This window comes from Lissotriton helveticus, chromosome 6, assembly GCF_964261635.1.
Source record: "Lissotriton helveticus chromosome 6, aLisHel1.1, whole genome shotgun sequence".
In the NCBI taxonomy this organism is placed as follows: Eukaryota; Metazoa; Chordata; class Amphibia; order Caudata; family Salamandridae; genus Lissotriton; species Lissotriton helveticus.
The window spans coordinates 355,135,171-355,149,223 of record NC_136067.1 but is presented as its reverse complement, the minus strand read 5'-3'; positions in this window follow the sequence as shown (position 1 = coordinate 355,149,223).

Sequence of the window (14,053 nt, the reverse complement as noted above, 5' to 3'; positions counted from 1 at the left end):
GAAAAGGTGGAGAAAGTGATGAGCACCTACTAGGATCCATAAGTCTTTGGAGTTGGAGATGCAAGGCTCCGTGGACGGAGTGGAGTGAGGGTGTTGGCAGTCTGTGCTCATTCTTGATGTTGGTGAAGACAGGTTCTTTGTTGGACTTGTTGAACCTCATCAGTTATTTATTAAAGGTACTGTTCTGCAAATTACTGAAAAGAGGAGAATGAAGTGTGACAAAGAAAGGCTACTGGTAGCGCACACTGCTACGCTTCATCTAACCATTTTTTCAAGAAAAACAATGCACTTTTACAAGGTGAATCGAAACAGCAGTGGAAGGGGTCTTTTAATTAAATTCTGTAATCTTATAATGAGGGACATCAGGTCACTGTGGCTTAGAGCACAGAGTATTTTAGTTTTCTGTTTATTAGGGCAGATTAAGCTTGTTAATTTTTTTTAAAGTATGTGTACATTGGTATGTTTTTAAATAATCAATACAACAGTGTTTTTACTTACTCTTGCCTTTCTACATTTGCATCAGTTTGCCCCTTATGCAAATTTAGGCTGCCTCCTGCCTCCTTTCAAGGACACGAAGAAAAAACTGCCCAGGTTTAGATCAGAGAGGCCAAACAACATGAACAGTTATCATCTTCAAGACATGTGCAGCAAGAGGCCAAAGTGTCCTACAGCTTGTACCTCTCCTGTAAAACTGTGCATTTGTTGCACAACATAAATATCCAAATTGTGCCAGACTAATTCTGTGCAAACCCTCAGGATATTTTGGCTTGTGTCCCTGCTAGCTTGCAGTGCACCATCTGCACCCCTAACAAATGTATGTGCAACCTCATAAAAACCATGATCCCCCAAGGAAATCGAGGCAACAGATCTAGAACTCTTTAGTTTGGTTACTCATGCATACCCAAAGAAATACACAAGAAATACTCAGCAAGGAGTTTCAATATTTATTGTAGCGTTGTGATTTTTTTATAAAATATGTGTGCTTTATAGTGTACTCCTACCTAGCGCTATCTAACATAGTTTCCTTGGGTGGGTGATCTGCCAAATCCCTGTCAAGTGGTCTAACTCCCCATTACCTGCGGGTAAGTGTCATCAGGGTGTCTGTTGTGGTTGTAAGATGGACATTCCTCTTTGCAGGGTAAACAGGAGTCAGCTGGGATGGAATTTCATCATGCAGCAACCTCGAAGTGTCACCTAAATACCCCTCCCCTTTAAACAAGGAAGTGATGCTATATATACATATATAATAACAACAGCCATGCTGCATTGCCGAAGCCCCAGTCAGGCCGCTATTCTTTATACTATTGTGATAGCTTCATCACCTACCGGACAACAATATGCAACAATATTTGCGCAAGTATACTTATACGCCTATTGCAACATTACACACCAGCACACATTGTATTCACTTATAAAAACATCTTACTAACTTATGCAAACAATGGATCATACTTACATTTACTCACCTACACACTAATAGAAACACTACTTCATCTATTCATAGCAACTCACACTTAGGGGTCGATTCCGATTCGGGAAAAAAAACGTCCGTACGATTTGTATCCGGAGCCCTCTCCGTACGAATCGTACCCGTCCGTCCGAGTTGCGAAGTACGATCCGTATTCCGTGAATCTGTCCGAATCGTCACGATCCATACGTATTGCAAGGCTGAAACCATGAACCGTACGACTCGTACACATGCCGTATGGCTCGTACACATGCCGTACGACCCGACGAGTACGATCCGGACCGGGGTATGAGGACGCGATTCGTACGGTCCACGTCAGGTAAGGGCGAGTCGTATGGAAAAGCACAGATACAAACCGTACGGTCCGTACACCTCATGATCACAGGGGTACGGTGCGTACCCCTGCGATGATGGGGTATACGCACCATACCCCATGTATGCTGGGTGTACGCACCATACCCCATGTACGCTGGGTGTACGCACCGTACCCCTTGTACGCTGCGTGTACGCACCATACCCCATGTACGCTGGGTGTACGGTGCGTACACCCAGCGTACATGGGGCACGGTGAGTACACCCAACGTACATGGGGTACGGTGCGTACACCCAGCATACATGGGGTACGGTGCGTATCCCTGCGATCATGGGGTACGGTGTGTACTCCTGCGATCATGGGGTACGGTGCGTACCCCTGCAATCATGGGGTACGGTGCGTACCCCTGCAATCATGGGAGGTACGCACCGTACCCGGGGGGCCGTTCCGTACCTGTTTCTGCTGTTTTCAGCTCCCGTAGAAAAAGGGTCGTACGGTGAGTACCCGACAAGTATCGTACTTGCTGGGCCATAAAAACCAGCCGCGAACCTTACAGATGTTGCGTACAGCGGGTTCCGAGGGAGATTCAGACGGGCATTTGATTCGTACGGTCTCTGTACGACTCGTACGGAGTACGGCTCCTGGTACGAATCGTACTTCGTCGTACGTACGGGGGACGTTGCAGGGTACGATTCGTATGGGAAAAACGCTCCGAGCGGCTATTCGGAGCGGTATTTCCCGAATCGGAATCGGCCCCTTACTGTGTTATAAAATCACTATTAGAAATATACAATTATCCTTACAGTGACTCATACAATCACTAAGTCTTAGGCTCACTTAATTAGATATAACTGTCACATACATTGCTTTTTTTTCAAATTTAATGGAGATGTACCGTTGAGAGAAATATGTCATCACCACCACACCCATAAACATATACATTCACTGAAACAACTGTTATAACATGTAGTTCTAACCTCATATACCTACTGAATTAACTATTCACACATTTTTGGGCAATCATACACCCCCCACCAAACCACATAGACATTCGTTTACCCATACAAATACTCAGTTAAGAAACCATTAACAAATATAGTCTTTTATATAGCAATAAAGACAAAACAATACAGACATTCACACAGTTTAGTTACTACACATTATATATAGTGAGACTCTACAAATTAGTCAAGGAAACAATCAATGAGACTGTTACCATATCCACCATCCAGACATTTATATTTATAAATCCACTCATTGTTCAATGCAAAGTAGTGTGTCTATAATACATATTTAAATATCAAACCAAACCACAATCACTGGATGATGTCATCAATAATGTCATCAGTAATGTCATTTGAGATGTCATCAGTGATGTCATCAGTGATGTCACTGACCATTTCATGAATGATGTAATATGTGACATCATCATCAGTGGATTGCGGGCGCGCGAGTTATAGTGAGTACAACTAACTATAACGGGGGAATTTCAATGGTTTTGTATGAGTAAAATGTCCAGCTAACTATAACTGGTGTGAAACCTATGGTTTTTTCAGTGAATATATATATATATATATATTATGAAAATCCTTCAAACCTCCACATGCAGCGGTGACAGCAGCGGCGAGAGAAGAGACAGACCCCACGTAGTCCAGGCAAGATGTTATTTATTCCAAGTGCCTTCCAAAATGTAACGTTTCGAGTACTGACGTACTCTTGTTCACACACCACATTTCAAACATTGGAAAGTTCTTTTGTCTGCATGGTGAAAGCCCACCCCATTGGGCCACACCTCCCACACGTGAATCACATGGTTGTGCTTGATGTCAGATAGCAGAAAATTTAAAGGCATAGTGCATCTATTTACAGTGACTATATACAATAGTTGCATCCAAAGAAAACACACATTAATTTCCACTGCATGCTTGGATGAATATTGCTGGTAATCCAGATTGGTTACTGTTTGCAAATAAATGACAGACATTTTGGTGAATGGCAAAATAACTGCTTGAATGCACTGTTGTTATTATACATAACAAGTAAGAAATATTTATCATATGCATGAATGCATAGCATACCTCGTGTTGCCAGAACACCCAATCTGGACCATAGACCAAATGACCAGCGTAAAAAAATATTGTAAAGATGCAAATCATAGTCATATCATACTCAATTGCTAAATGGCCAAGCACAACTTTTACGTGAAAGAACTGATTTTTATAGGTACATGTGTGTATAGGTGTCACCAAAAGAGTAGCACCTTAGTGTAAAAAAACACATTCTCAAGTTTTAGTCCTCTGTCATTGTATTTAAAAAAATGTATACAATTATGCATTTTGTATATTCAAAATATCATTGCAGAACTATTTACAAGACAATTATGTTTGTGAGAAAAAAGTGCTGTAACAAATTTACAGTGACAAAGAAAATCACCAAAAAAAAAAAACATTTTCCAAATATAGTTAAAAGACTGCCCTGCTCAGAAACCTGGACAGCCAGCTCTGGGTTAAGAGACGGGACTACAGCTTTGCCTGTAATAGGTATTAGCTATCAAGAAAAATGTGTATGTACATATTACAAAGATTGCAGTGTGTCGTATTGGAAAGTCTATTGTTGGAACTTCAGTTTGCTGAAAAACATATAGTTTGTGCAGAATATATACAAAGAATTTGATGCTCTTACAGAAAATTGTGCATGTCCTCTGTCGCATTCAACCCATTGGGTTGTTTGCTGTCGAGTTTGATGATATACTGCGTTTCTAAATGGCGTAATAGTTTTTCACGATCACCACCACGTCTCAATGGAGCAACAGCATCAATGACAAAATATTTAAGGCATGACAGATCCCTGTTGTGCCTGCTGTTGAAGTGGCATGCTACCGGATATGCCCCATCGTGATTGACTATAGCACGAAGGTGCTGCAGTATTCTGACATGTACCTGTGCGCCGGTGCTGCCTACATAGCGCAGGCCGCAGGTGCAAGTTAGGACGTACACCGCAAACTCCGTACGGCAGTTGTAATTGCCGTGAATTGAAGATTCAGATTCAGAAAAAGGAGTGCGGTAATGAGTGGTATTCTGACCGAACTTGCACGCTCGACATGAGGCGCATTTGTGAAAGCCTTTACCTCCAAACCAATTGGTGATCTTCGGCAATTCAGGGCTAGATTGTACTAGCTTGCTGCGCATGCTGTATGCACGCCTGAATGTGACCACCGGTTTGTCTGGGGTCCTATCACGTAAGACTCCATCCGTTTTTACAACTGCCCAGTGTTTGTTGATTATGGATTTTATCTTACGAAGCTGTCTACTATACGTGGTTATCAGTCTAGTAACATTGGGTGTGCTGTTGTTTGCAGGGGGTTTGGATACAAATAAAGAGTCCCTAGATCTTTCTTTGCTCTTTTGCAATGCTGTGGCTAGACAGGTTTTACTGTAGCCCCTTGCCTCTAATCTCTCAAGCATTGCCGTTGCCCCCTCCTCAAACTTTTCCTGAGTGTTGCATATTCGCTTGAGGCGCAATAATTCGCCCAGCGGAATGCTCATGATGACATGCTTGGGATGACCACTGCTGGCATGTAGAATACTATTGCCAGCAGTGGACTTTCTATGTAGGGAAGTGATGATCTTGTTGCCCTTGATGTTGATAGAGACATCAAGAAAATCAGCTGAAGTTTCGCTGATGTTAGAGGTGAAGAACAAATTGAATTGATTCACATTGAGTGCATTCACAAAATTTTTAGCACTTGCGATGTCTATATATATATATATATATATATGGATATCTCCCAACCTCTCTGTAGTGCCCAGCCGGAACACAACCAAAGGACGAAATACAGACTCCAAAGTATTGTGGAACATGCAGGTCTTTATTTCAGGTTTGTCAGATGCGTTTCGAATACCCTTGTATTCTTTCTCAATTGACAAACAGATAGTCCACTTTCAGTTTTTATACTGTTTTTTTGTGTGATGCTTTCACCTCCCCTCTGTGATATGTGGAAATAGAGGAAATACTGAACAAGTATGCATGCTGGGACTTGTAGTTGTTAAAAGAAGCCTTACTAGATTGCTAGCATTTTGAGTTTGCATAACATTACTGCATGAATGCAGTTTTGTGAATAATAGCGTGATGTACAATTGTCATGACATTATTTCAAAATCACACTCTGTTTTGAGTAGGTTGCCAATTTCATTATATATTTTTTCAATGAGTATAAATAAATAAATAAATATATACATTGATAAAATATGCTGTACAAAAATATATTATTCAAAATATATATCTATCATTCTTATAAAAAAAAAACAACAAATGAATACATATTTCATATATACAGAATACAATATAAAAATAGAAATTTGCTATTTAAAATATTGACATTCTACAATTTTATACATGGAAATCATGGAATAAATTCCGAAACCCACGTTTTGGCTAACCTTATTGACCAAAATTGGTCAAATATCAAAAAAACGTGCAACACTACGCAATGTGCAAAAATACAAACTGAGTGCAAACTTTGCATTCTTTAGTAGCAGCATGAGAGTATTTCCTTAAGTAAAGTGCATGATAGTGATGTGATAATTACTAAACTTCACTGAATGTGTGCTTCTTACTAAACAAAGTCTTGACATTTTCGAGACAACTGTTTTAAAACTTATAAGCAAAAAATAAATTATGCTTATAATGTGAAAGACTAAAAACAATATTGAGACAAAAATAGAATGGAACAGGGGCAACAGTGATATTATCAAGGTAATTTTTAAGGTAATTTTTAGATACAGGAATTTGGAATTTGGAAACATATAGGGAACATATAGCTAATGGATAGAACATCAGAGAAAATGATGTAAGTCCTCTGTGTTGTTTAATCCATTTGGCTGTCTGCTGTCCAATTCAATAATGAATTTGGATTCCAACTGCCGCAAGCACTTCTCTCTATTTCCACCTCGCGGATTCTCCTTCACAGCTCCGATAACAAAATAGTTTAAATCCGCTAGATTGTTTTGGTGGATTGCTTTGAAGTGTCTTGCGACAGGATACGTACTATCGTTATTGACGATGGCACGCAAGTGTTGCAGGATTCTGACGTGCACTTGCTGCTTGGTACTACCCACATACCTAAGCCCACAAGTGCACGTCAGGATATAGACTGCATATTCAGTTTTGCAGTCATGGCATCCCTGAATTTTTTGCTCCCTCGGGCTGAATGGTGTGTTGTATTTCTTGGTTGTTATGCCAAATTTACAAGCCCGACATGAAGAGCATTTGTAAAAACCCTGTTTTTCAGGTAACCAAAAGGTACTTCTCTTTTTGTTGCTAAGGTCTGGGATGCTTTTAGCTATTTCACTCCTCATCGAGATGCCTCTGCGGTATGTTATTGTGGGTTTTTCAGGCAACTCCGGTGTCATGACAGCATCTGTCTGTACTATCGACCAATTTCGATTGATTATAGATCGAATTTGGCGATGCTGGTTATTATAAGTTAGGATTAACCTGGGTGTATTGGAGGTTTCCTCACTTTCCTGCAATTCATTTCTTTCCAAATCACACAGCAATGATTCCCTAGATCTACAATTGGCTTTGTCCAAAGCTTTTTGTAGACTGTCTGCCGAATAGCCTCTTCTACAGAATCTTTCAATTGCTTCTTGCATGCATATATTTTGTTGTTCTTCACTACTGCATATGCGTTTAATCCTGAGAAGCTCTCCGTAGGGAATGCTATCAATTAGATGTCTTGGGTGAGCACTCAAGGCATGTAACGTTGTTTAATCCTGAGAAGCTCTCCGTAGGGAATGCTATCAATTAGATGTCTTGGGTGAGCACTCAAGGCATGTAACGTTGAGTTACCGGCAGTAGATTTTCTATGTAGAGTTGTTCTCAGTCCACCATTTTCTACATATATTCTTGTGCCCAAGAAATCTACTTCATTACAGCTTAAATTTGAAGTAAATTTAAGATTCATCTGATTTACATTGATGTCACGTATAAAATCATTGGCACTTTCATTACTCCCCTCCCACAAAACAAACACATCATCTATGAAGCGTAACCATACTTTTATGTGGTCACCATACCTTGAGGATAGTTCTTGCCTGAGTGTCTGCTCCTCCCACCAGCCAACCACTAAACAGGCATAGCTGGGGGAGAAGCAAGACCCCATCGCCACACCTCTGCATTGTCTATATATCTTTTTGGCAAATGCAAAATAATTGTTGTTAAGGCACCAGTCAATGCTCTTTATGATCATTTTATTATGTTCATAGTTCTCAATTGATCTTGTCGATAGGAAATGTTTGATCGCATTTAATCCCACTTGATGATCTATGCAAGTATATAGGGATTCAATATCCATTGTTATCATTTTCATTCCATCTTCCCATTCAACATTGCTAATTTTGGTTAAAAAATTACCGGTATCTTTTACATATGATGGTAATTCCTTAACCAGATCTTGCAAATAATAGTCAATGTACTGTGATAGATGCTCACTGGCACTTTCAATGGCTGATATTATTGGGCGTCCTGGCACTGGTGTTCTCTCTTTGTGGGTTTTGGGGAGAAAGTATATGGATGGTAGTACAGGTGATTCATTCCATAGAAAAGTGTATTCGTCTTTTGAAATCATATTGTCCCTTTTACATTGTAGAAGAAGTTTCCTCAATGTTTCCAAAGCTTTCGTGTATTCTTTATTGTTACTTTCCACATAGCACTCGGTATCTGACAACTGTCGATTTGCTTCCATCAAGTAGTCTTGTTTAGGCCACAAGACTATGTTGCCGCCTTTATCTGAGGCCTTCACAATTACTTCGGTGTTGTTTCCTAGTTTGGTCATTAATCGATTATATTGCAATTGATCGATACTCATATATATATATATATATATATATATATACACGCGTTTTGAAATCAAAACGGATCCGTACCCACAAGGCAGTGCACTGCAGCGCTGACGGACGGCGCAAGCCGACACAGCAGTTACCTGGCAGACCGAAGGGACGACACATATAACAAGTTGATATTATACATACGAATATGTTCGAAGAAGAGGCACGGCTGGAGGCAGCCACAGAAATGTTTAAAGGCACAGGAGCACAGCCACTTAAAGAAAAAAATGTTGCAAGTAAACAAAAAACGAGTGGTGACGCATTGAAGGATCTCTTCTCTAAGCTTGAGAGACTCTGCGAGCGGGAGACCCGCAAATGGTGGGAAGCAACTTCCCTCCAAAAATACGTGGAATGCAATCGAGTGCCACGGGGTCTGAGGATCTATACGATTCCCGCCTATGAGAACCCCAATCCGCAGGTACTAAAAGAATGGGCAGAATTATCGGCTCACTCATTGAAGGGAATGTTGATGTTACTGATAAAGTTCACATGGTGCGATAGAGACATCACACTACGTGAAATAGCAGAATTGGAGGATTAGATCACCCAGAATACAGATAAAGAAAGGCAAACTAAATTACGGGAGACAATGAAAAAATGCCTTCAGGCGTATGAGCAAAAAAATCAAACGACGAAAACAAGACAAATTTGAGAGGGACGAGAGAGATTATTTGCAAGGTCGGATACTCACGTTCTCAAAAAAGTATGACCAGCCTAGGAAAAGGATCTTGAGTCACAAGAGTTTGAAAACGGTACAGACCTCTGAATCTGACATAACTGAAAATGAACAGAGTGAGGAAGAGAGAGAGGGCGGTGCCTCTGGATCAACAAGGAATGTGGCACCAGCACCTGGATTGGTACCCGCATCCGTCCCTTTTTTAGACGAGTTTCAGGTGATCAGGGAAACACGGACTACGGGGGGGGGCGTGGAAAGCCAGTGGAATCAAAACCACAGAGAAAAAAGAAAGCAAACGCAGGACAAGGCGGGGTGGGTGGAGCAAACGCAAGCGACGCCTCACCAAGAATGACCAGAAGCAAGAAGTTTTGGAACAGACGATAGACACTCAGAATCTAACAGTTGTGAACCTCACGTCAAGAACCCTATCGGAAGACGAAGAGGAGGTTTTACGACTGGGATTAAACTTCTGCCCGAGTCTGAGTATACACAACTGAGAATTGACCTCTTCAAATTCTGTAGGAAAATCAAACTGTTAAAATACTTTAAAGGAAAGACACACCCAGAGAAATTCAAATCTTCTCGTGAAGCGGGACCAGCCCTAACTGCAAGTGACATCGAAGTACTTGCTGTCATGAATGACCGAGCAGAAGAGGGGGATCCCATGACATTAATACCGCCAACAACCCAGAATAGAAATTGGGCGGGCGTGAGGCAAATGAAACCGGATAGTCCTTTCAAGCCGAAATCGCGATTCTGTCCCATGATGCCGGCTGATGTAATTGATACTTTTGCGGACGTGATGGCGAAAGATCTTTGGAGCCATTGTAATGGTACAAGAAAGAAGAAATTTGGGAGTGGTAACCTCACACAACAACAAAAGAAAGCAATAATGGATTTAAAAAGGGATGACAAAATAATCTGCAAATCGTCTGAAGGGCGGAAACGTTGTCTTGATGTCTAGGGATTTCTATGTTAAGAAAGCCCTATCACAATTGGATGACCAAAAGAACTACATGAAGGTTACCAAAAGGACATTTGATGAGAGTGTCCTTGCTTATCGTTCCTTGATCAACAATGGTACCACAAGGGGATGCTCAGTAAGGAGGAATTTGCCTTCCTGGAATGCAAACAACCAATGGTACCGACATTCTACCATTTGCTTAAGCTGCACAAACATGCAACGTGTCCACCCAGATGCCCGATTGTTTCGTCTGTGGGAAGCCTAACGGAACAGATGTTGAGGTTTGTGGACTATTTTCTCTATGACTTTGTAAAAATGCTGAAATCATTCATAAAGGACACACCTGCTTTCTCCTCAAAATTGATGATATGAACTGGAATGAGAACTTGATAATGATAACACTTGACATTTCGAGCCTCTACACAAGTATAGATCATCTCCAAGGGGTAGAAGCAATAAAATGGTACTTGGAGACACGGCCCATACATTTTACGGCACACAATGAAATGTTACTGGAGTTTATAACTTTTTGCTTAAGTAACAATATATTCCTGTTCCAGGACCAAATGTATAGACAGGTGTGTGGTACCGCGATGGGCACCTGCTTCACCCCCAGCTACGCAAATTTATTCGTCGGCTGGTGGGAGGAGCAGGTGGCCTGGGCGGCAGAAAATGCCGAATGGACGGAAAGAGTGATATCCTGGAACAGGTACATAGATTATTTATTTATCATCTATCGAGGTACAGTGGAGTGTGCTAGAGCATATGTCGATGTACTAAACAATAACAACTTGAATCTCAAGTTCACTGGCGAAATTAGCGCGGAGACAGTTAACTTTTTGGACCTTAAAGTGTTCATAGCTGAAGGGAAAATCTGTACTGCATTACACAGGAAACCCACAGCGGGAAACTCTGTGCTTCATGCCAGCATTTGCCATTCAGGGAAAACCATATCTAGTATACCCTATGGCGAACTATTAAGAATAAAGAGAAATTGTACACGACAATGTGATTATGAGACAGCGGCCAAGGAGTGTATAAGGAGGTTCCAAGTGAGAGGATACAGCAAAGAAATACTGCATGAGGCAAAGTTGAAAGCTGATAAAAGATCTAGATCAGAACTAGTTTCTAAAAATAGCAACATGGCATCAAAAAAGAAAAAGGCCAATCAGAACAATATGAGGCTGATCATGAATTACTCCAGTGATGCTCATGAAATTAGAAAAAGATGTGTGAAGAACTGGCATGTACTTAAATCTGATCCAATTATTGGAAAAGATTTACAAAAGTCTCCACTTATTACCCTTAGGAGAGCTAGGTCATTGGGTTCAAGTCTTGTACAAAGCCACTGTAAAAAAGAGGAAAACCCCCAGCCATTTGGTAAATTGACAGGGTTTTACCCATGCCTCAGATGCAAAGCTTGCAAGAAGAGCAAGAAAGTGTCAACCTACCAAGTACCGGGGATGAAGGAGCCCAAGAGGATCATGAGTTTAATGAATTGTAACACAAGCCACACGGTGTACTGTCTTGTATGTCCGTGTGGCTTGCGCTACATCGGGAGTACAACTCACCCAACCAAGATTAGGATCTTAGAACACCTGAGGGCTATTCAAAATAAGGACGCAACATATCCAGTGGCGAGACACTTTGAGATGTCTCACCAAAGTAACAGAGAACTTCTCAGCTTCTACTGCATGGACCAAGTGCCTGCAGACATAAGGGGAAGAAACAGGTTGCTCCAACTACAAAGGCTGGAATCTCGCCACATAATTGAGAACCAAACAAAAAAACCAGGTGGCCTAAATGCTGGGGAGGAGCTAGCAGTCCATTTATGAATTTCCTTAAAATTATAAGGTGTTTAAGTAAATGCGCCATTACATCTCTGTGTGAATGCCCATTCAGGGCTTAATTGTTTTGTTGATTTTGTTACACTTTCCTTGCATTACTGATTGTGTTTGCCCATTCAGGGCGTAATGTGACAGTGAATTTAACTGTGTGTGTACCACTTATTAATGGTGGCCATGTTATGCAGGAATTAGTCCTTTCTTTATTTTTATGAACGGATGTATTTAAACAATGCCTGATGGTGGCGCCGGGCTCTAATTGAGAAAGGCAGTTGCCGAAACGCGTCTTTGAGAAGTGTTTTTGCCCAATAAAGTTATTGGACACGTCCCTGCGAGTGCTGCATACTATTTGTACGATTGAGCTCAGGTCTCATTGTGACCCGCGTGGTGCCGTGACCCGCTGTTGCAGCACCCAGCCGAGAGTGAAGGGAAGCAGACGGACAGTTAGCTTGATATATATATTTATATATATATATATATATATATATATATATATATATATATATTCACTGAAAAAACCATAGGTTATAGACCATATATAGTTAGGAATTAGCATTTAAAAAACCTTATTTTACTCACACAAAACCATTGAAATTCCATATATAGTTAGTTGCACTAACTATATATCGCGCACCCGCAATCCACTGCTGATCATGTCACATATTACATCATTCATGACATGGTCAGTGACATCACTGATGACATCACTGATGACATCTCAAATGACATCACTGATGAGATCACTGATGACATCATCCAGTGACTGTGTGTTTCTGTAAAGTTTAAATATGTTTTACATATTGAAGAATGAGTAGATGTATAAGTGTCTGGACGAAGGATTTAGTAGGTGCATGACTGAATGTATGAGTGAGTGATTAAATGTGTCTCACTGAGTGCATGGGTTAGTGACTAAACTGTCTTAATTTGTGCATCATTATGTCTGTTGTTCTGTAAACTGCTGCATGTGTTGATCAGTAGCTATATGATTAACTATATGGGTTATTGATTGATTGTCCAAGTATTTGTATGGGAGACTGAGTGTGTGTGTGGCTGGCTGGGAGGTGTGTGACTCTGTGCAGATCAATGTGTACTTGTATCAATGATTGTATAAGAAAGTAAGTATGTGTTAGTATATGTTTGAAAATGTAAGGTGCTCTATGTTTAACTGTATAGACAAGAAAATGGAAGTGTGATTGATTCTTTACAGGACTGACTAGGTGTGTGAGTAACTCCATGGATGAGTGGCAGAGTGTGAGTGTCTGTATAGGTGTATGAGTGCATATGATAGTGTTGTAAAGATGAGTGATTGTATGTATGAATGATTGTATGGGTGAATGAGTGAATGTGTGTGTAGACGTAAGAATCAGTGAGTACGTATGTAGTAACTAGTATTGGTGTGTCAATGGTTTCAAAAATTATACTCTGTATTTAACACTGGGTGAAACAGAGGTTATATTAAAATGTGAGGAGATGCATTGTATTGTCACATGAATGATATCATCAGTGATGTGGTCATTGATGTCAAATGAGATGTCATCAGTGATCTCATCAGTGATGTCATTTGAGATGTCATCAGTGATGTCATCAGTGATGTCACTGACCATGTCATGAATGATGTAATATGTGACATGATCAGCAGTGGATTGCGGGTGCGCGATATATAGTTAGTGCAACTAACTATATATTGAATTTCAATGGTTTTGTGTGAGTAAAATAAGGTTTTTTAAATGCTAATTCCTAACTATATATGGTCTATAACCTATGGTTTTTTCAGTGAATTTTCAAGGTTTTGTAAATGCTAATTCCTAACTATATATGGTCTATAACCTATGGTTTTTTCAGTGAATTTCATTGGTTTTTTAACAGCTAATATCTGTAGCTGTAAAATGTATTCTTCTTTA